This window comes from Colius striatus, chromosome 16 (genome assembly GCF_028858725.1).
Source record: "Colius striatus isolate bColStr4 chromosome 16, bColStr4.1.hap1, whole genome shotgun sequence".
Lineage (NCBI taxonomy): Eukaryota > Metazoa > Chordata > Aves > Coliiformes > Coliidae > Colius > Colius striatus.
In genome coordinates, this window is record NC_084774.1 from 16,906,214 (window position 1) to 16,927,551 (window position 21,338).

The 21,338-nt window shown below is 37.9% G+C and overlaps 1 protein-coding gene across 4 annotated transcripts in view; it reads left to right on the plus strand.

Annotated features, from left to right (window-relative positions):
* Nucleotides 1–21,338, plus strand: part of SULF2 (sulfatase 2) — a 130,324-nt gene that overhangs the window by 42,953 nt on the left and 66,033 nt on the right. Inside the window, exons 1-2 of one of the 4 annotated variants that reach the window (XM_062009250.1) lie at nt 5,460–5,488; nt 15,669–15,805. The exons of 1 other annotated variant lie outside the window; for it this stretch is intronic. The gene's annotated coding sequence lies outside the window, so the exon portion shown is untranslated. Of the gene's footprint in view, nt 1–5,459; nt 5,489–15,668; nt 15,806–21,263; nt 21,332–21,338 lie in introns of those variants that run through there. 2 more of the 4 variants (XM_062009247.1, XM_062009252.1) reach the window with 2 other exon arrangements.

The following is a 21,338-nucleotide window of genomic DNA, read 5'->3' on the forward strand; positions in this document are numbered from 1 at the left end:
TCTGTTTAATCTTAGAATTCTTTTTCCTAGAAATGTGTTTTGCTAGGCAAAAGAGTGATTTGTACTTTTTGGTCCCCTGGGAATATCCACTTTAATTTTCAGTTTACTATAATTTGCTATTTTTGTTGACTCCTAATTTCATTTCATCATAACTTAGTGTGTTGTTTAGCTGCTATTTCCCAAGATCTGCAAGTCTCCTGCCCTGATCATGTCACTTTTGATTAAGCAGTTGCAAAGCCCTTTACCCGGCTTCTAAAGGGTAAAAGTCAAAAATCAATAATGTGCCAGTCCTCCCCAAGTGCAGTAGCAGTCAGAGGTAAATGAATGATTAAACATGATGAATAACTGTGTAATGGAAGACGCAAAGTAGGGAAAAGTGCTCACTTTAGCCTAAACTCAGAGATTTATTGCTGAGTACTACAAATAATGGAATCATCAATCTTCCAAGGACTAAAAAAGGCATCTGCTGCAGTCAGTTTAAAATGCAGCAAAAGAAATCTTACCTCCTCATCATTGCTTGTTGTGGTCCAGTTGTTGTGTAGTAACAAATACAGGAAATCAGTGTGTAAACTTTGTAATAAAAATTGGGTGGTTTTTGTGCAGTTTAAAGTTTAGACTGCCAGAGACAATAAAAAAAATCAGTATCAATTACTCTGAGTGTGCCAATATGCCAAGGATGCCAATATTCAAATATTTAAATGGTACCAAATGACTGATACAGATTAGCTTTGCAAGGTGGGACTGAGGTGGTAATTGTATTTACTAAAGGGGGGGGGAAAGGGAATATTGCTTAAAGAATGAAAAGAGAAAATTTTCAAGGATGTTAGGCAAAGAAGATAGTTTAGAATTTAAGAGCTTCTGTGGAGTAGTGGGAAGAATTTAATGATAGATGCTCAACAATGCCTAGTGTTTCGAAGTTAACTCTTCACCTGATTATCAGTGAAGAAGACTAGCTAGTCTTCTACTAATTCATACTCTGATCTATTACTCTTCTGTACTCTTCTCACCCCAAGTACTTATTGGGGAATCCACTTCTTTTGCTATCTTCCGTAAATATATGGAATCGATGTATACAGCTCTCTTCTGGAGGATGTGTGTTGTCTCTGAGGAACTTGAGACACATTTCACTTTTAGTAATTCTGGTATTTAATACATGTTCACAGTGAGATCAGGAAGCTGGTACAGAGTGGCCTGGAGCCATCTTGGATCTCTTGATCCCTTGCCCACTGACACTTCTCAGCATTCTGGCAGCGACCTCTTTTTCATTTATTACACATACTATAAATTTGCCATGGGCTTCAGTACTGATCTTTTCATTAAAATCAGCTATTTTAATTTTAACCCTTCTTGCTTGAAAGAACAGAACTTGTGTCCTGCGGTGTTTCCCAATTACTGTCAAGTAGATAATCCACCTCTTTTTCTTCAGCATTCATGACTGAACCACAATGCAAGAAATAAAAAGCTTTCTTGAAGAGTTTGCAAAAGCATTGTCAGAAACTGTATTCTATCAGTAAAGAGAAAGAAGACAGCACAAACAAAGGCTGAGGCTCATTTGCTTCCTAATCCTGCTGAGTAGGGTGTTATCTGTGTTCCTGGGCAGTTCATTTATGTTTGATGTCATCAGTCAGGCTACATCATTAAACTCCTAGGTCCATTTGAGTGGCAACTGCACATATTAAATCTGATGTTTCTTAGTGGCTTTCATTCTGTGTCTGATTCTCATATTTTCTGTCTTTTTCTGTCTTTTGGAGCTCATTTAGAAGGAGTCTAAACACGTGGATTTATTTACTGTGTATGTGGACAGTTTAGATTGATTTGATCCATCTTTATTCCTGTCTTTCTGCCGGTCTGGAACACGGCAGGGAGAAATGTGTTCTGGCACACACTTTCTTGGGTTGATGTTTTCTCAGTCCGTGAACTAATACCAGCAATACTTTTGATGTAAGATGACTTAAAGAAACCAAACAAACAAAAAACCCAAAAGGCAAGCCCTAAATTTAGATTTATAATTTGAGAAAATAAAAGATTCACTAGAGCAGGGTTTCCCTCTCTTTTTCCCTCGTATGTGTGGAGTTTAGAGGCGGAGCGGTGTTTTTGCTTAGAGGTGGCCTGTGCTGCAGCTCATGCCATCAAATTTCTCTGCCTTCAACGGTGAAATAAATGGTCAGTTGAGCTTCAGTTCAATCTCTTAATCTGTATTCACTGTAGTGAGTACTGACTTGTATGAGTTTCCCCCACTTTTCTTCTGAGGTGAAAGTGACTAGGTTCCCATTCCATTTGGTACATCCCCTCTGTGCTTTACTGCAGCAGCAAGAAAGTGGGGGTGGAAAGCATGGAGCCAAGTCAGAAAGCTATGGGCACTGTTAAGATATGGACTTTTAGATTGCTGCCCAAGGAATTCCTCAAGTCTCCTGAGAGCTGCAGCTCCATTCTGTGAGACTTAACTTGCATTTGAAGCTTTTCACAGAAGGGCTTCCCTAAAGCAAAGTCTTGTGACATTGGGCCCTGCAAAGACAGACCAATGCTGCTAAGCAGGTGACAACAAAATGGACAACAGATTCTGTCTTCCTATTGAAATTTTTGTGGCTTTTCTTGTCACAGCAGCTCTTAAAGTGTTTGCATTAGCCTCTGCCACAAGTCTCACCTTTCACAAATGTTTGAACTGCTTGTGAAACCCAATATTGGGATCTAACAGAACAGTCTGACTTGCACTCCACAGACTCTAACTTTGAGGGCTTAGAGTGGGACCAGGCAAGAGGAGTGTATCTGTCTTTCCTCTCAGTGGGCTTGCTCTGTGTTTAAAGTATAAAGAGTGCTTCAGGCAATCTGTAACCAAATGAAAGGCACATGAACTTTTCATTCCCTATGCAGCTGAATCATTGGTGGATTGGACATATAAATAGGAAAACATTTCCTATGTTTTAAAGTGACCCTGATTTATCAGGGCTCAGGTGAATAGCATACTACCTCCTGTCTGAAACTAGCCAGGAATAATCTTTCACACTGCCATGAAAAGGTGAACCCGTCTGGTTCTTTCTGGAAAGGCTGTTAGTGCCTTGCAAGGGACCTCTTAAAATGCAGAATCTTCCCCCTCAAGCATTATAAAAGAAAAGGGTTTTTTTATTCAAACTCCCTTTGAGGATCTCACAATAGCTAAGTGAAAAGTATATAGTTTAAAAAAGTTTTATTAAAAGAAAATTCATTGTATTTTACTTTTCAGGTTTGAGGAACGGGAAGAATATTAGCTGCCTTTTCCTAAGGTCAGGCACTTTTCCTGTACAAACTGTCCTTTCTCAGAGACATTGAATAGCAACCACTATTTTACAGCCTTGAGACAGAGAGGTAGAGAGCAGGTTAGAGGACTTAACTCTCATTCCTGCTCTGTGATGCAGATGTTTCTGTGCAGGATCACTGTTTGTGTTTAACCCTGTGACTCAATGTCAGGAGCAGTGAACTGCAGAGAGCCTCTGACACAAAGGACTGTATGTTCAGCTCTGCCTACCGCTCCATATTGTGGGAGCATATGTCTGTTGTGATAACGATGTACTGGGAGGGAAAGAGACCCTTTTTTACCTATATCCTGAGGCTGCTGTTTCTCTTCTCTATGCATCTGAATTCAGAAAAGCACAAAGAAGTTCGGAGAAGTATTAACTAAAAACGGAGGCATTGCTCAGCCAAAGGCAGCATCCTGCGTTGCTTATCTGTGCTCACACTGAGGAGCATTGGCACGAAACCACCGTTTTACAGGGAGGTCAGTCTGAGTATCTAACATCTGTGGTAAATAGTAGCAGTAACAATTGGGTCCTGTTGACTTTCTTGGTCATGAATAACTGCAGATCTACAATTAAACATCTTAGAAACGTTGACACAGGTTTTTTCTTGTGTTCCTTGGGCAAACACGCATACAATGAAGTCTCAGGTGTTGGTAAATCAATTGACTTAATCATAGATAAACATATGAAATTATCAATACCTGTAAAAGTTGAATTTGATTCTTTTTCTTGTGCACATAAAGTACATTGTGTTTCTGTCTGCAGCAAAAGTTGCTTAATACCAAATTTTTCTCTCCTCAAGGCAAGTTCTATCTGTGCATACCGGAAAGTAATTTCTACATCATGTTAGAACCCTTATTGCTCTTTGGAAGGCTTGGCTTCATGAAATCTTGAACAATAGGGTAACCATGCCGATCATCCTGTTCATTTGCTCCTCTCAAAATGTCTCATAGTCTCAAATTTACTGCATGATACTAAAATCCCTCAGCAGCTGCCATACAGGACATCCTGGAAACTGCTTACATTGTAAGAAACAAATGTCTTTCCTAAAAGTTCCCTACTGACATTGGTGGAAGAGGCTTGAGACACATGAGATAATTTGGAAAGCAAGTTAGAATTTGTCTGCACTGACATGGTTTAGGTGGAAAGTTGCTGCTGGATCAGTTCTGGCATCATTCTAAAACATCTAAACTTCTGTTTGATAGGAAAGGTATTGCTATACTCAAGAGAAAGTTCTAAAAGAACATTTATTAGATAAGAAATTTCTCATTCTTTAAACATTGTTGATCAGTTCATCTGAAAGAAAACTTCTGGAAATTCTGATTGACAAGAGTATGTATTTATGTACTTCTCTACAGAGGAGAATGAGCCTTTGATTAGTTTATGCTGTTCTGTCCTCCTTGCCAATAACATTTTATTTACTCAATAACAATTTACTTGTCTCTTCTTAGTAGACGAGTCACTGTGCACTCTTTATGAGTCAACTTCATTTCAGTTCACTATATTTTACTGATATGCACCCACCTTCAATACTCAGAAAAGAGTTACAGTTCCAGGCCAGATGCCTTTTCCCCTTGAATGTCAACTGCATCTTCGCTACTGTTTGTCTCTTGGGAGCTGCTTCAGGAGTCCCTAGTGTTCACGTGACATCTTTCAGTGCTGACCTTAGCTGCATTAAAAACATGTTGGAACAGACATTGTTTCAGAAATCCTTAACAATAACAGCACCTTTCCACAAATGCAGCATCCATTAATCACACAGTGGACATTATTTCAACGCCAAAGGCTAGAAGGGGGTGGCCATACATCTTCATTGTTGCTTATCTGTTAGTGTCAGTGCACCGATATCAATGGTTTTTACTCAATATGCAACAGTAGGAACATGTATCAGGAAGGGCAGATCTGATGGTTATTCTCAAAGTTAACTTGTTAAGTCCCTTGTTTATTTTTTAAAGGACTGTAGAGGTTCTTATTCTTTGAGCTTTATTTAGTGAATGCTCAGTTCGCATTAGGATTTTTTTTAATCTTCTGAAGCCTTAAATAATTAAGAAAAAATCGTTTGAACATGCACCTATTGACTTTCTAGCTACTACCAATGACTTGAAATAAATAAATCATTAAAACATTCTGATACTTCACAGACAAAAGCGTGCATTGATGAGGAACGAAGGACTTGTTTCAGTTAGAGGAGCAGTGAATGCTGTTGGAAATGACAGGTATGTGCAAAAATGCAAGCCTGCCATATCAGACTCCACTCTAACAAATACCAGTACATTTCAAAGGGCATTTTAAATGGATTTGTTTGCATTACACTTACAGCTGTTAGAATTTCTTGTAATGTTTTATCTTCTAAATGATGAAATTGTATATCAGAAGAGCCAAAGGGAACTGTATTTTAATCAAGGTTCCAGGATGCTGCGTCCCACAGAAATGCATAAAAAGATGCAGCCTCTGTTCTCATCTAATTTGAATACAAACCGTAAGTGTGAGGCTGGAGGACAAACAATATGGGTTGAATTGTCTGTTTTCTGTGTGGCTTTCTACATAAACTAGCCCCCTAACAAGAGTTCCATGGTGTTTTCTGGTTTTCTTTAAGATAGCAAGACTCCTAATTATAGATACACCAGGCAAATCAGGAAATGTTCAATATAGGAAATGAATTTGCTATTTAAGTCAGAGTTTGGACTGTCATGTAGGGCTTCACAGTTGCCTCGTAAGGCCAGTGTATGTACTATGCCTACTTGATGCCTGCTCAGAGCAACATGGTTTACAGGAGTGTAAACAGATTAGTATCCTTTCTCTAAAGTATCTGCCACATATTCACCATGCAAATCCCTAGAGTGTTAAATATGCAATATCAGACTCATTTATTTAAAGAAGCATTAGCACTGAACTCTGTGCTGCTTTGAAATAAAAAGCTTTTCTCCTTAAGTTCTTTAAGAAAATGATGACCTCAAAAAATTTTTTTTGATATATTTCTTAAATAAATGTGACTGTTTTGTGACTTGTTTCTGTTGTCTATTTTCTGTTTATTTGGTTTAGAAATGAACAGTTTTGCTAAAGGGTTCAGTTTGGTGCTGGAATTTTCCAAGCCTGAGTTTAACTGAATATCTTGCATATAAACTTTGTCTCATTTATTGAGCTTCTCAGGGCATATTTCCTTTGAAAGCTCAAAGCCTTCTTGTAGATGCTGTATTTTTTCCTCAGACAGTGCAATATGTGATGATAGTTCTTCCTGGAGACATTCAGAGGACAAGCCATGATTCACTTTTTTTTTATTTTCACAAGAGATGTACAGGATTTCAAGAGAATTTTTTTAATGCCCAGTTCTGTGTCAATTCAAACACACACACCTGTATATACTCACATTAAACACTTCTAAAGCTGGAAGTACATTTGCAACCTGTACTTACATCTAGCTCTACAACTACCTAAGGAAATAACTTTGGGCTCTAAAAAGACAAGGTTGTATCTTGTGACCTAAATGAAGAGCAGTGGTAGCTGAAACAGGAAAAAAGCGCCACAGATGTATAGTGGATATGCTTACTAGTGTTACAGCAGAAAACTTTGTGCCTGGTGTCTTATCCCATTGAAAATAATTAATGGAAGGACACAGCAGCATACTGCTTACCAGATACAACCTACTTGTTTTTTCTGACATTTAAAATAATAGTATAGCCCTAGCTGCTTTGTCATGCTGCTCAGTTAGGTTTCCCAAGGAGCTTGCATGGGTAAGCCCCATAGTGTTTATTGCAAAAGTGGAAACTATATAAACAGAAACAGAATTTCAAAGTTTTCATTGTTAGGAATGTCAGTAATCATTATTTGGCCTTTCTAAAGTCATGCTAAGGCGAGTGTATTGCTGTGATGAATATATGCTGCTGCTATATAACTGTTAGGGTGGCTTTCATTTAACACCTCTCTACTGGCAGATACCTAGGTGAGCAGTTTCCTGCATGCAATCAAATTTTGTGTGCTAAGCTCTGCAGAGCTCAGAATAAATTCTGATCACAACCTTACTGCTTGAATTCTGTTATACATTAGAAGTACCTTCTGTAATGTTTTTTGGCTTTTCAGGTGCTTCTTAGTTTGGAAATCAAGTGATTGGGCCTTTTTTTCAAGCAATGGTGCAAGCAGTATCAGAGTCTTGAAATTTAGTTTTAAAGTATACTTCATATGAGGGGAAATTCTTGTGTTCTAGAAACTGGGAATGTAGTTCAGTTTAAAAACCTTTTATGTTCGTGCATAATTGTAGAGAAAAGTATTTTTATGAAGAGCAAAGGTACTTAGGGTGGCACACAGCTTTTCATATTAGGTGAGTCACAGTTAATTATTCAGAAACTGTAAGCTAGTGTTTGCTGAAATGCTGTAATTTGACTTAAGGTCTGACTGGAAGAATATGAGCTTACACAATGTAGGCTCTGTGTAGAATCCTTCTCTTTTTTTCCACTTCATTTTTTTTTAAGGTGAAAGTTCATGGATTCAGCACACTCTGAGTGTTTGCAGTGTACCAAATATGCTGCAGAACAATAAAGAGAGAACAGAACTGATGAATAAGAATAGAGAAGAAAATGTGAAAATACCTAACTAAATATGGATAAATGCTTGTCAACATGTTCTGATAAGGCCTTCATTTTGACAGGTAAAGATGAGAGAACCTCAGGGAGTAGAACTGATATGAGCTTTGTGCTGCGAATAGACAGTGCTCCAGTTTTGGGTGTGCTGTAAATTTACGACTCGTCTAGTAATCTGGAGCAAGGGTATTGGAAAGATGAGATCATTTGTCATATCCCAGAAACAAACAAGCCTGCTAGCCATCAGGTTCCCTGGCCTAAAGTGCCTCAAATTTTGGAATGGCTTTTTCAAGTGTTGACACTGTTCTGTTCCTATTTGGTTTTTATACCATTCAGATCAACATCATGTCCTCACATGTTACAGTGTGCTGACATGGAAGTAACAGTTGTCCTTTTAGATAATTCTCTTGTTCATCCTCAATTTTGGTAGTGGATGTGCAATGGAATCCTTGGTTTCAGTAGATTTAGTTTTTTGGTTTTAAAGATATGTTATATTAGATTTTTTTTAATTAAAAACCCTAAGTTTGGCACTCACTTTGTTCTCAATGGAAGTGAGATTGGATTTTTTCTGATTTTTTTTTCACCTGGAAAAGGTTTTGTGTATGGATATGGAATGGATATGTATATAAATTATATTTCAGTATGGATGTGACATGAAATGGATAGCATTACATGCTAATGTAATGTATGTTACTCAGCAGCTCAAACTAGACGACAGGCACTGCTGCTTTCGAATCAAGCACAGTGATTTTAAACAAATTGCCATCCTCTTATACTGGCATCCTCTGAAAAAAATGAGAGTAAGAGTGGCCAGTCACAAGAATCCCAAAGAATAGGGGAAAATAGATGCAACAGGGAGGTAAAGTGTGAGATGAATCACAGTGCACAGTGTAGTGGTATGAAATATCTGACATTAACAAGTCCAATTTTTTTAAGGAAGCTTTATGAGAGGGAGATAGAAACTGTTTTATCTGTTCTGTATATTACTAGTGGCCTTCACCTTTGATAATTGCTTTGTATTACTGTTAACATTTCTCAGATTTGTTGCATGCTTTCTGTTACCTTTCGGTCTTCTAAATGAGTAGTGGAAGAACAAGGTGCTTTTTGTGCTTATAAACATCTGAAGTAATTTAAAATTGTAATAAACAAACACATGTCTTCCTGCTTGAAGATGCTCTCTAAGGCACCCACTCAGGCTTCATTGAGTTCCCGAGAATTAGTTACTTAATCTGCTTGACCTTTGTGGTAAGTCATGGGAAGACTGTTCCCGTGTGTACTTCTAAGTCAGAAAAGGTGGAAAGAAGTATTAATAAAGTTGTAAATATCAAAGGTTCTGGAGAGTATTTGCAAGCTTTTGAGGCTGCATCGTGGTCAATTGATGGAGTTATTAAAATGTAAGAGATGCTAAGTGCTTGGGAGCATTGTCCACGTTTTTGAAAACCATTTCTTCATTAAGAAGAAGATAATTTGAGACCCGAGTGTTACCTATGTTTGTAGCTTCTGTGCATTCCTGTGTTTGTATCTGTGCATTTAATATGGAATTGCAGCATTGTCCAAGTATTGTTATGTTGTGAAAATGCAAGTTTTGAATTATACACATTTTAGTTTTACTTGAAGAATTCACAATACTTTATTTAGTTTGTCTATTGTAGTTTAGTCTTTTTAGCTTAGGAACTGCTGCAAAGCTGTTGAAGTCGCTCAGCACTTATTTTTAGAGCTTTAGGTCAGCAGGAGAACTTCTAATGCTCTGTTATAGCAGAGATAGTGGTATAATGCTTCATTGTAGCTACCAACATCAATCTCGTATGCAGCTAACGTTATGCCCCTAGGAATAGCCATCCTTACTGTAATGCTCACTCTTTACGATAATGTGTCCAAATGGGGACAAATATTTCATTGCTTAAATTACAGAAGGATTCATCATCACATAAACACAGATGTAGAATGACCTGTAAGACTGTTTTTAAATGCAATACACTTCAGGTTGTAAAAATTAAGAAGATTGGTTATTCTCATCTTACATAATAGTACTGCTAAACTGCAGTGCCTTTTCATGTACACTGCCTTTTCATGTACACTGCCTTTTCATGTACACTGCCTTTTCATGTACACTGCCTTTTCATGTACACTGCCTCAGAGCAGTGTAGTTGGACCATTCGTATGATGTCTATTTCAGTAGAAGTGGTTTGGGGAAAAGTACCGAGGTCATAGATTGTTTATATTCACAGAACCGACATGGAAAGGGGATGATTTGGGACAGACGTGTATCTCAAGTAAAATCAGAAGCAGCTAGACAACATAAGGTTTAAAAATCCAGCTTCAGTTAATAGTATCTATATACATGCCATAACTATTTGCCACAGTATTGTTCCTTTCCATTAAACTGATAAAGCTACTAAGAAACATAAGCTTCTGACTTACCTTAGTTCATCACTGTTACAGTCACTGAGGCAAATCTAATGATTTTTTTCTCTGAATTCAGCACGTTGCAAACTGAAGGAAAAGAACTATCTGCTATAAACTTTTTGAGAAGGCTTGATTGATATGAGATTACTGTTATAAAAGGTTTAAGGAGCTCCAGCTTTGTAACACAGACTGCTAAGTAGAAAGTTTCCATCTCTTTGCCTTGTGGTTAGGTCTGATAAGCAAATGTTAACACTCCCACTCTCTAGTTCTGTTTTAAATCAAGGAAAGTAACATTTGCAGATTGCATTTGTGATCATTAAGATTAGATCTGTGCACTACTGGATTATCTAGAAATATAAAGTACATTTAGATCTGTCTTTTTGCCAGATTGAACCAAGGTTATGATTTATTCTGGTGAATGGGAGACGTGATACCTCATCCAGTGCAGTCTCTTGAGTTGAAGTTATTCCAGCAACGTTTTTGAACATATCTGAACTAACAGGATGGTTTAGTGTCAGCCCTTTTCTTATAGGTTTGATCCATTCAGACCATCTTATAGTTTAGTAGGTTTCTTTCTTTTTTAATCATGGTTCCAGCAGCAAAGAATTTTCTTTCGCTTAACTTGTGATTTGTACCTCTAGATTTGTCAGTCCCATGCTCACAGCTGGGACTGTGTGTGGTAATTAGAACTTGCAGAGATTGTTCAGGAGAGAAGTAAAGACAAGATGTGCTATTTGAAGAAAAGGATTCTAGTCTAAGAAAGTAGTGTTTCCAAAAGTCAAAACAAGCCCTCGAGGTTTCTCTAATGTTCAAATCTGATCACAGGGTGAAAAATGATGAGCAAAGCTTTCTAACTTCAGATGCTGTTAGCAGCAGTGGAGTGTCTCAATAATTTGAAGAGAATGTACATGACACATATGTGTCAGCATCCTCAAGGCAATTCATAGTTAGATACAAACTAGTATAGCTATTGAGATTTTGTGAGCTATCACCATTGCCTGTTATGAACTCTGCAATGGACAAATCTGCATTATGCTTAAGTTTTAATAAACGTTTTAGTTTCTTAAGATCTCTTACAGCAGAGGCACCTGTTTAAAGATTGCTGGAAGGGACTTAGTTGGGACGTGGCATTTTCTTCTGCATCTTGAGCACTCGGCTGCAAATGTTTTCCGTCTTTCTTGGTTCTTGGGCTTGGCGCCTGTGATCTTGTTGCTTATTCCTAGCAGGCAGCTAAGCCCCACACAACCGCTTATTCACTCCCCCACAGTGGGATGGGAGAGAGAATGGGAGAATTAAAAAGCAAAAACTTGTGGGTTGACATAAAGGCAATTTTTTAATAGGTAAAGCAAAAACAGCAGCAAATGTGTGGCAGCAAAGGAAGACCAGGAATTAGTTCACTGCTTCCCACCATAGGCAGATGTTCAGCCATCTCCAGGAAAGCAAGGCTCCATCAGGTGTAACAATTATGTGGGAAGACAAATTCCATAACTCTGAATGTTTTCCCTTCCTCCACATTTCCTCAGCTTTTTACTGCTGAGCGTGATGACAGATGGTCTGGGATATCCCTTTTGTCAGTTGAGGTCAGCTGTCCTGGCTATCTCTGTGTCGCAGAGGTCCGTGGGCTTCAAGATGGAAACTGCTAACCGAGCAAATAGAACAGTGTTTTGGAGCCCAGAATATCTGTCTGTTCCTAGATGGATCACTGACCTGTTGAATTGACCTTGAGTGAGTAATTTTTCCTTTCTACAACTCAGTTTTTCAATTGAAATAACCAATATTCCATACCTAATTGTAAGCTCGTTTGAGATCTAGTTATGAAAAGCAATGGGTAAGAAGTTACTGTTAGAGAATGTGAGATACACAAAACCATTTAAGATAAAAATCTAACAATTATAACTATAATATTGGAAAAGCCAAAGATAGTCAAGTTTTAATTTAACTACAGCGTGACCTCAGATCTGAACTGCACCTCTATATGATAATGTAGTGTCCTGAGCAGATGTCATCACCGTTCTGCAGTGTCAGCCAAAGAGCAAGCTTGGGGATCGGATTGCAAAAGGTCAAATACGGTGGGAAATGGCTGGCCCTTCACACCTCGTACTCAGATCTGGCAGTCTGTAACAGTCACTCTGGAATAGCTTTCCCATTGTTTCTGTCTGTGGAATTTCTTTTAAAGTACCTGAATTAAGTCAAGCAATTCTGCATGGGCTTGTTCCAGGTGATTGGTATGCGCAGCTCATACACTGATACAGGTTGAATTTACAGTGAGTTGCAGAGGAAGAAGCCCAACCCAAAGGAGGAGTGAGCTGAGGGGAGAAGGTTCTGTCTTTAAAATTCACAGATACATTCACCTGTGACATCAAATGAATATACCATTGATTTCTAGACTCTTAAAGCTGGTTTTGACAAATTACTGACTGAAATCCAAGAACATTTTCAAAATGCTACCCAATTTTTCTTTACAGAATTGTATTTAAACAGTAGCATTTCCCTGATTCAAAAGATTGAGTGCTTTTGCTTTTTAACTGGTTTGAATTTTACTAGACTGGATATTTAGCTATGTTGAAAAGTACAAAACGAACATGCTATTATTTGAGACAATACTTTATCCACATTGTTAATGAAAAGTCTTTCTCAGTCTCCTTGTAGGGCATATGCAATGTATTGAAAGATCTAGACAGGAGATGAAATATTGCTTCTAATTTCGTACTCGGTTTTAGTGTGGTTCAAATAAAGATGGTTTTTAAGAGATACTTTATTTTAAGAGATATTACTATCCATAAAAAATTAATACATTTCCCACCGTTGGTAGCATTTGAAGTGTTATCAGCTTCCTTGTGGCAGATGACACACTGCTTTAAGTTTCAAATATCTACTAATTCATGCAGCATTTGAAAGCAAACATTCTAAATAGGTGCTACGTGATATAACTCCTTTTGATTTCTACTTGACGAGCCTGAGACTGGGATGTTATTTGCATATATTTCTCCATTTTCCGTGTCTTGGATGTTGGAACCATCATGTTTTGCAAGAATTTCATGCCCAAGATAGTTTTTAAAAAATTTAAATTGCCTTGGGCATTTTAGAGGTTTTAATCATAAAACTGGGAGTGTTGAGTAGATTCCCATTCAGCAAGTGTGTCGTGCTGCTTTTGCTGACTTTTTTTGTTGTTGTTGTTCACTTAAAATACTTTCTTCTTGGTAAAATATTGTAGGCTGCTTCAGTTACTTTGTATTTAACTGATGCAAAAGTTTGGTGGGTGATCTTACAAGCCAAAAGTCTGTTAGTGAGTGGGAAATCCACCTTGGATTACTACTAGAGCCAGAGGTCTTTGGATAAAACAATAAACTTTGAAAAGAGTTTGTGCCTTTTTAAAATCCATACATCTGGAAACTATGCCTGAAGTTTGTCTTGACCTATTTCTTTCCTAGTAAACAAAGTTCAAAATGTTTTAATACTGAGTTATAGATATTGATTGGTGCTTTACCATCCTTCATACTTGAAGTTCAGTGTTTTGGTTTTGCTACCGTTATTACTAAGAATCTATGTGATGACTTGAGAGGTACCTCCAGGAGCTTTTTGCTGATATTACATGATTTCACTAGGAAAAACCTAAGAGCCAAATCTGCAGAAATATATTTTGAGTTTGAAATCTCATTTGTAACAAATTGCTCTGTATCTACAGGTTAAAAATCAACTTTATGTATGCTAAGAACTCTTTAAAAATATATATATTCTTTTCCATTCCTGAAGAAATATACTCAGATAGTCTTATGTCAGACATTCCTCTTTGGCTGGGAGTAGTTCATCTCTGTTATACTTTGAGATTAGCAAGTTTCTCAAGAATTATCACTGTAATCAGCTGTAAGCAATGAGGTATACAAATAACGTGAAGCCACTCAAAGTACAAATTCAAAGGTTATGTTGCCAAATGTCAAGAGTCTTCAGCTGCAATCTCAGGACTTAAGAAAAGCTACATAAGTTTTCAGAACGGCTTCCTGGGGGTGCTAGTGACTTCTGAAAAATCAATTCACTCCATTGTAGGTGTGTATATGAGACTTAGTGTATGCAAGATATCTGATCTATAATCCGTTGCTCACTGATAATGCTGGAGCTTTACAGAGGTAGAAAGGTAAACTGTACTTCTACTAGTTAGTAATAAAATTCTCTCTGAATTCAGAATCAGATATAATTTTCAAGGAATGACTGAAATCAGAAATAATATATGTTCTGAGCCAGAAAGGGCAGCTGTGCTGTTTAAAAATAAAAATATCAAACATCAGAATGATATTTAGAGGGACCAATCAGGCTCAATTTGTTCTTTTCCAAATATAGCTGTAGCCAAAGATGCTTCCACAATGATGATGAGTTAGAGTTTTTTTTTTTAATGGCAAATAGAGAGGATGGTGCTTGTGAATCTGTAGAAAATGACACAGAGCTAAGAAAGAGGAAGAAACAGGGTTGCAAAGCACATTTTGGATGTCACTGAGTCACTGGCTGTTAGTAGCGTTGTATTGTAGTCATGATCTAGGTTTTCTTGCACACAAGGATCTTAATTGTTGGTTCATTATAAAGGATTGTAAACCTTAAAGGTGAGGACTAATGCTAAAGCTCATAGGTAGATTTAACTTTCTGGAAATGAAAGTAAAATGTTCTTTAGCGGGTGTGACATGTTTCTGTTTCACTATTTTTCTTGTCTTGAATGAAGTAGGAAGCATTTGGATGGCTTTAGTGTCCTTTAGACCTTAAATAAATAATCTCTGCCCTTGGGACCTAGGAGCAAAAAAATGAAATTGTTGATTTTTAATTAAAAAGCAACTTTTAAAAAATATAATAATTTCTATTTTGGAGAAAGCTTAATGTATGCATTAAATCTTTCAAATGACTGCACATTACCCAGACTGAGAGTAATGAAAGTACCATAACGCTATCAAAACTGCGTATCTACTCACTGATATATCTCTGTAGTCCCCAGAGGAAATAACCTGCATAACCAAATGCACCAAACGACCTTACAGAAAGTGAGTCAAGAAGCCCTCAAGGTTGTTGCAGATGATCAGTAAATGAGAGATGCCAATGACTAGTAGGTGAACATTTCTCATAAAGTAACCACTCTACCTCTGATGAATCGGTCCTGACCCTCAAGGGACATCTACAAAGCACCTTCAAAAGATAAGCCTCAATATTAAAATTCATGACTCTGTTAAATGGTAAAAATGAGAGGCTTGTTAGAGATACTGGTTTTATAGGTATCATAATTTTCTCAGCCTCTCTTCTGATTTCTCCTGTATCCCCACCTCAGTAATAAGTCTACATCTTTCAGGAGATGAGTTACTTCTTTGTTTTAACAGATCAAACTGTGTGTCGTCTGTCTTTGTTAGCAAACCTTCCTATATCAGAGCTACTTTTCTTTCAGATGGCATTACACATTAGTTAAACTCAGAGCAGTTTAACTTTGAAGATTGCTGCTGCTGTTACAGACCTGAAGAAGTGCTTGATATGCCTGAGAGTGTGTCTATTCCATCCCACATGCAGCAGTTGATCTATTAACAGGTATGACATTCCACCATAAGCTTCACCTCACTTGTGCTGTTGAGGCAACCGAACAAGTAAATAACTGGATCTTCTATGTGTGCAGAAAGCTGGCAATTGTTTAATTTGTTCTCCTAATATTTCTTAAAATTATGCCTATCAAGTCTGTCTTAAAAGAGATAAATATTCAGTGAAGTACTGATGTCTAGATTATTATCACAAGTATTTGAGTTAGAGTGGAACAACTGCTAAACAGCAAGAATTAGAAGACGAAAAGCAGCCCTAATGGTGGTGAAGACTAGTTGCATCCCTTTGGACTTTTTGCCTGCAGAACAGGTCTTTGTAGCTGAAGGTAATTCTGTTGTAGTTGCAGGAAATTCACCTGAAACAAAAGCCCACAAAGCTTTGTATGGCAAAGAGTACATAATATAGGCTGAATACTTGTTCTAATTTGGGAACTGTTCAGAGGCAGGACACAAAGGTGACCGTTCAGGGTGCCAGGAGATAAAGATGGTGTGGTCACACAAAGTGATCCTCAACTAATATTAAATACACAGTGGGCCCCTGGAAAGGGAGGACATGGTGGCATTACGTTAAGAGGAGGACTCCTGCTTTATCCATCCTGTATCAGCTGATTATAGAATTTTCTGCTTTAGTACTTTAAAGTTGGAGCACAGCTGGTTTTAGATAAGTACAGAGTATTTTATCATTACATACTTCACTATTTTCTTAGGAAATGTTATTCATATATGAGTCTTTTGCATTTTTCATCATATACCAACTTATGCTGAGATTGTAGCTAACCGTTAGTTAAACAATGTCTTCAGTTGATTATTGTCCTATTCCTCCACTCTGTACCTTTTCAACATCCAAGTATTGGAACAGGAGGCAGCCTGAGTAACACACTAGAATATATTGAAAACCTACAAGGGAAAACTGGGCCCAGGGTGTGTTTTAAAAAAAGAACAAAACCCCAAAACTTTATTGAAACAAATTATTAAATCATTGCTGGATTACAAGCAGCTGTTCTAAGGATAATTCAGAAATGGGCAAAAGGAGGTCTGCTTTTTTTTTTAAAGCTGTTCCCTTTTCTTCTTCACGTGTGCTTTGTGACCAACAATGATTCATTGAATTTACATCTTCTGTATAGATTGTCATATGCTTCTTTGAGACTTATTTTAATGTTCAGAACACATATATTGATTTTGTATGTAAACTTCAGGATCATTCCAATAGTGTGTTCTTACAAATTTTTGTTTGACTTCACAGGAAAGGTTTGTTTTGAGTTTATTGTCCAAATAGATAAGCCATCACTTTTATTGATGCACTGGGGTGTTACTTCTGTTACAGTTGCGACTTTCCCATCATCTTTCTTGATTCAGTATTTCATGAAGTAACTTGCATCTACTGTTATGAGTTATGATCAAAAGTAATTTGATTAATCTGAAACTAGAATTATATTACATCTTGACACGTTGTATACTCACAGTTGTAACTAAATTCATACAGTACACCATGCTTAATCTTTCTCTCCACACAGAAGAACATAATGCATTTCTTTCCATAGCATTTGGATCAGTCAAGCAACATGAATTTTTTCTTTCTCATTTGCTTTTCTTAGCACCTCAAAACATATCATCCATTTTCCCCCATAATGCGACTGTATATTTATAGAAAGTGCAGCTTGACTTTGAGAGTGGAGCAATTGCCCACAAAATCATATTGAGCTGCCATATAAAATGCATGCAATGTGAAGGATCAAGGAGTGAAGCATATTGTGCTGTTTATGCCTTCTGAATAGCATTTTGCTCTAGTGTTGTGAAGCAGTACTTACACATTTTATACAACCGAAGTGCAGTTGTTTAAAGAAGTAAAAAATGAAACTCTATACTGCCTTAAGGAGTCTGACCAGTGTAATTAGTGTAACTCAAGACTGATTCCTGTAAAATGTTACACTGATGGAAAGCAAAGGGATCTCAGACTTGGGTTCTGTTGCTGGCTGTACTTCTAGGTCTTTAAAGATGGTTCAGAACATGTGTATACATTAAAAATATGAAAGCAGAGAGAAGAAATCAAAATTCCTAATGATTTGAGAGATTTATGCATGGTGAGTTACTATAAAGATTAGCAAGTCTGAAGAAGAGTTGGAAGGCATTGACTGAAGTATGTAAAAATGTGAAAGCCAGCTCTTCTCTATTTCATGTAACATGAGAAGAGAACAATATTTGAGCTCTGAAAGCACAATGTATTTGGCAACAGTGAAAAAGACATGCCTCACACAGCATGTTGCCTATCTTCTATTTTTGGGTGGTTTTTTAATGACTTTATACTCTCTGTCATGTTGTTTCCCAGAAGTTTCTTCTCTATATCCCTCTTCCCATTGTGCTTCACTCTGGGTGGGGGCAGATCCCTATATGTGAGTGCTTGTTACACCCTGGGGTTTCAGCTGTTGTCTCAGAAATGACAAAAAGCTAACAGGGTGGATCCCCACTATCTGCAGACTGGAGCAAAGTAGTTCCCCTTTATGAGCCAACCTGTAGTTAACAGACCAATATGCATTGTTCAGTATCTTTTCCTGTGCAACACTACTTGAAAGTAAGGTGGGCTGAGGAACTGTAGGTAAAATTCTTGAAGGGGTTTATGTCCCTAATGGTACAGATAGACATGTGATGATATTTAAATACTCATGTGTCTGTTTTTTTCCTAATTTCAATAGGTATATTCTGGGATTTGTTTAGACAAATTATTTAGATGATAGGCAACATTTGTTATTTGAGGTGCAGTAAAGTAACTTCAAGCTGTCCAATGGCATACTATGAGAAGTAGATGAAATGTAATTGGTGATACACAGCGAGAAAGCTCTGGTGTGGGAGTGAAAGAGAATGATCTGGCTTCTTCATTTTATCTTTGGAACTCCTGATCAGTTGTGATGATCCATAGACACCAATGGAATCCTTTTCCAGTTAGTGAATGAAGAGAGTTTGTTTTATTTTAAAAGCAGATACCTACAAAGTTCCTTCCTCATTGTACCAATAAGTTTTCAGGTTGCCTTACATCTATATCCCTCAACTTTTGGCAATAGGAAAACTAGCTAAAATCACTAAACTGCTCCATCTTTGGAAGCTATTCACCAAGTATGCATAATAGCTGTTATCCACTCTGTTTTGTAACAGTGCCAGAACAAGTTCTTTTGAAATGCATGAGATGGAAGCGCCATTCTCTTCAAGAGGAAGCACCTTTCACTTTGCAGGGTTGTCTCAGACCAGGGGGTATATTATCCTCTTAATGCACTTGCATAACTCCCATTAACATTAATGGAAATTACATGCACTCACTGTGAGGTGAATATAGCCTTTTATTGAAAGGAATGATCTATTTGACAGATTTTCCAGTGTTGTTAAATCAAATTTAGATTGCTATACTAATGTCACTAATACTGGTTTTGGTATCTTTGTTGCTTGTAGTTTATATTAATCAAAATTAACAATGTAGCTTTATGTTGCATTTTGTGTTACTGATAATGAAAAATCCTATTTACAGTGCTCTAGGAAAAACCCACCTGCTTAAACAGAGAGCCTGTCTGTTGTCTTCTCCAATGTCAAATGTGGACCACTGTGTAGCAAACTGTATCTTCTTCTGTCTTGGTAGTTACTGTTTTCTTTCCCTTTGGAGAGAGTTAGTAGAAGTTGTGTATTGCAGCTGGCAAACTGTTGGCCTGTGGCTAGGACAGACAAATGCTGGCTTCCTGGCTCAGTTCCTGGCCTTGTTGCTGGAAGTCTGTTTGGCTCTGGGTGACTCAGCTGCCTTATCTGACTCTAATTCATGTTAAAATGTGCAGAATCAGAACACTGAAGCTCACACGTGTCATAAAAATGAATTGTCTGTAAATTGTTTTATTGTGAGATGAGAGCCGCTACCAAGAGGTCAAGTGTTATCTCAGAGTGTGATGTAACAATTTTATCAAAGTGTTAGCAAGGTGTAGCTCCTGTTTTACACACAGCTTTTGTATTAGTGTAACTCCCTGATAGGGAGCAGTTTATTTGTACCAAGACAGTTAGACTGTTGCAGCCCCTAGTGTGGACACAGTTGTACTGACAGAAAATTCTTCACTTGTGTTGTTTATTCTTATCTGTGCAACACTCTTGGTGCCTTAATTCAGCAAAGTCTGAATTAAGTCATTGGAGGCAATGCTTGTTGTAAGGAAAAAATTCAAGCAAGTCAAAGATGTGACAGAAGCTTAAATATATATATATATGTATATACACACACACACACACTCATACAACTTGCATTGCTTTCCAAAATACTTACTTCTGGAATGCTATAATTCTTCCAGTGAGTCTCCTCTGGCTTTTCCCATCCTTTAAACTACAGCTTGTCTTTTTCCTATGGATTTTCAGGAACCGTCATCTTTCTAAGCTGGTTCTGCAGCTGTGTGTGTATTTTGCCTTGAGTAATGGAAAGGATAGAATCTTCTTCTAATCTGTTTCTTACTTCTTCTATTCTACTGATTGTTTTCTTGCCCAGGAAAAATATATCCTGTCCATTTCTTCAACCACATAAACCACTTTAAGCTATTATTTTAATCACAGAATGATGCAACACTAAAAGTTCTTTTTTATTTTCAGATGCATGTTTTCTAATGCATATTCTAAAGATACAATTTTTAAAAAAAACAACCTTACAGATACATTGGAACTTGATCTATGGCCTCTTCCATGGATAATTCATTGTTAGATGTAATAAGTATCAGCAGTGTCTGAGGTAACGTGTGCTGCATGTGTGACTATCAGCATGAGAATGCTAGAAGAAAATGTTATACTTTGATATTTTATTCACATATTAATGTACCAGTATCTTTGAAAGATATCTGTTGAAGAGGTCGTGAATCAATCCACTGAATCTCTCATCTGTTTAGTTATTTATCCAAAGACTGTTACATTCCAGATGTACAAACAGTGTGGACAGCACCTGTTGTAAACACAATCCCTACTTCGAAGAGCTTGTTTAAGCTTTTCTTAATTGAATATTGTATCTAATTTCAACTGCACAAGTGGATGAAAGTACGTTACCAACATGTTAAGAAGGCATCAGCCTCCCCTGCTGAGGCCAGGTGTCGTGGTGCACCTCAGCCGGTGAGGTGTTTGCCACTCTCCCTCCTCCGCCCACCAGCGCTTAGAAGAACGCGAGCAATTAGCTGCGAGGGCCCCGCTCAGCAAATGCTGGCGCTAGGAGACAAGAAGAGCATAACATATGAGGGGCAATTAATTCACTCTCTCCACCTCTCCGTGAACTATCTCCTTTGCTTATAAAGTCTCACTGCAGCCGGCGGCAGCTCAGCGCCGACCCCTTCCCGGTGCAGGGGGGCTGCCGCTGCGCCCTCCCCGGTCCTCCGTGCGCGCTGGGGTGCGGAGCTTTGCTTCTGCCGCGAGGGCAGAGCCGCAGCCCGCGGTGCCGGACTTTGAACGAGCCAGGGGCTGGTGGAACAGGTTTCCTTTCTGCACGCCGCCGGGGCATTGCGTCAATCCCGGGAGGAGGATCCTCGAGGTAAATG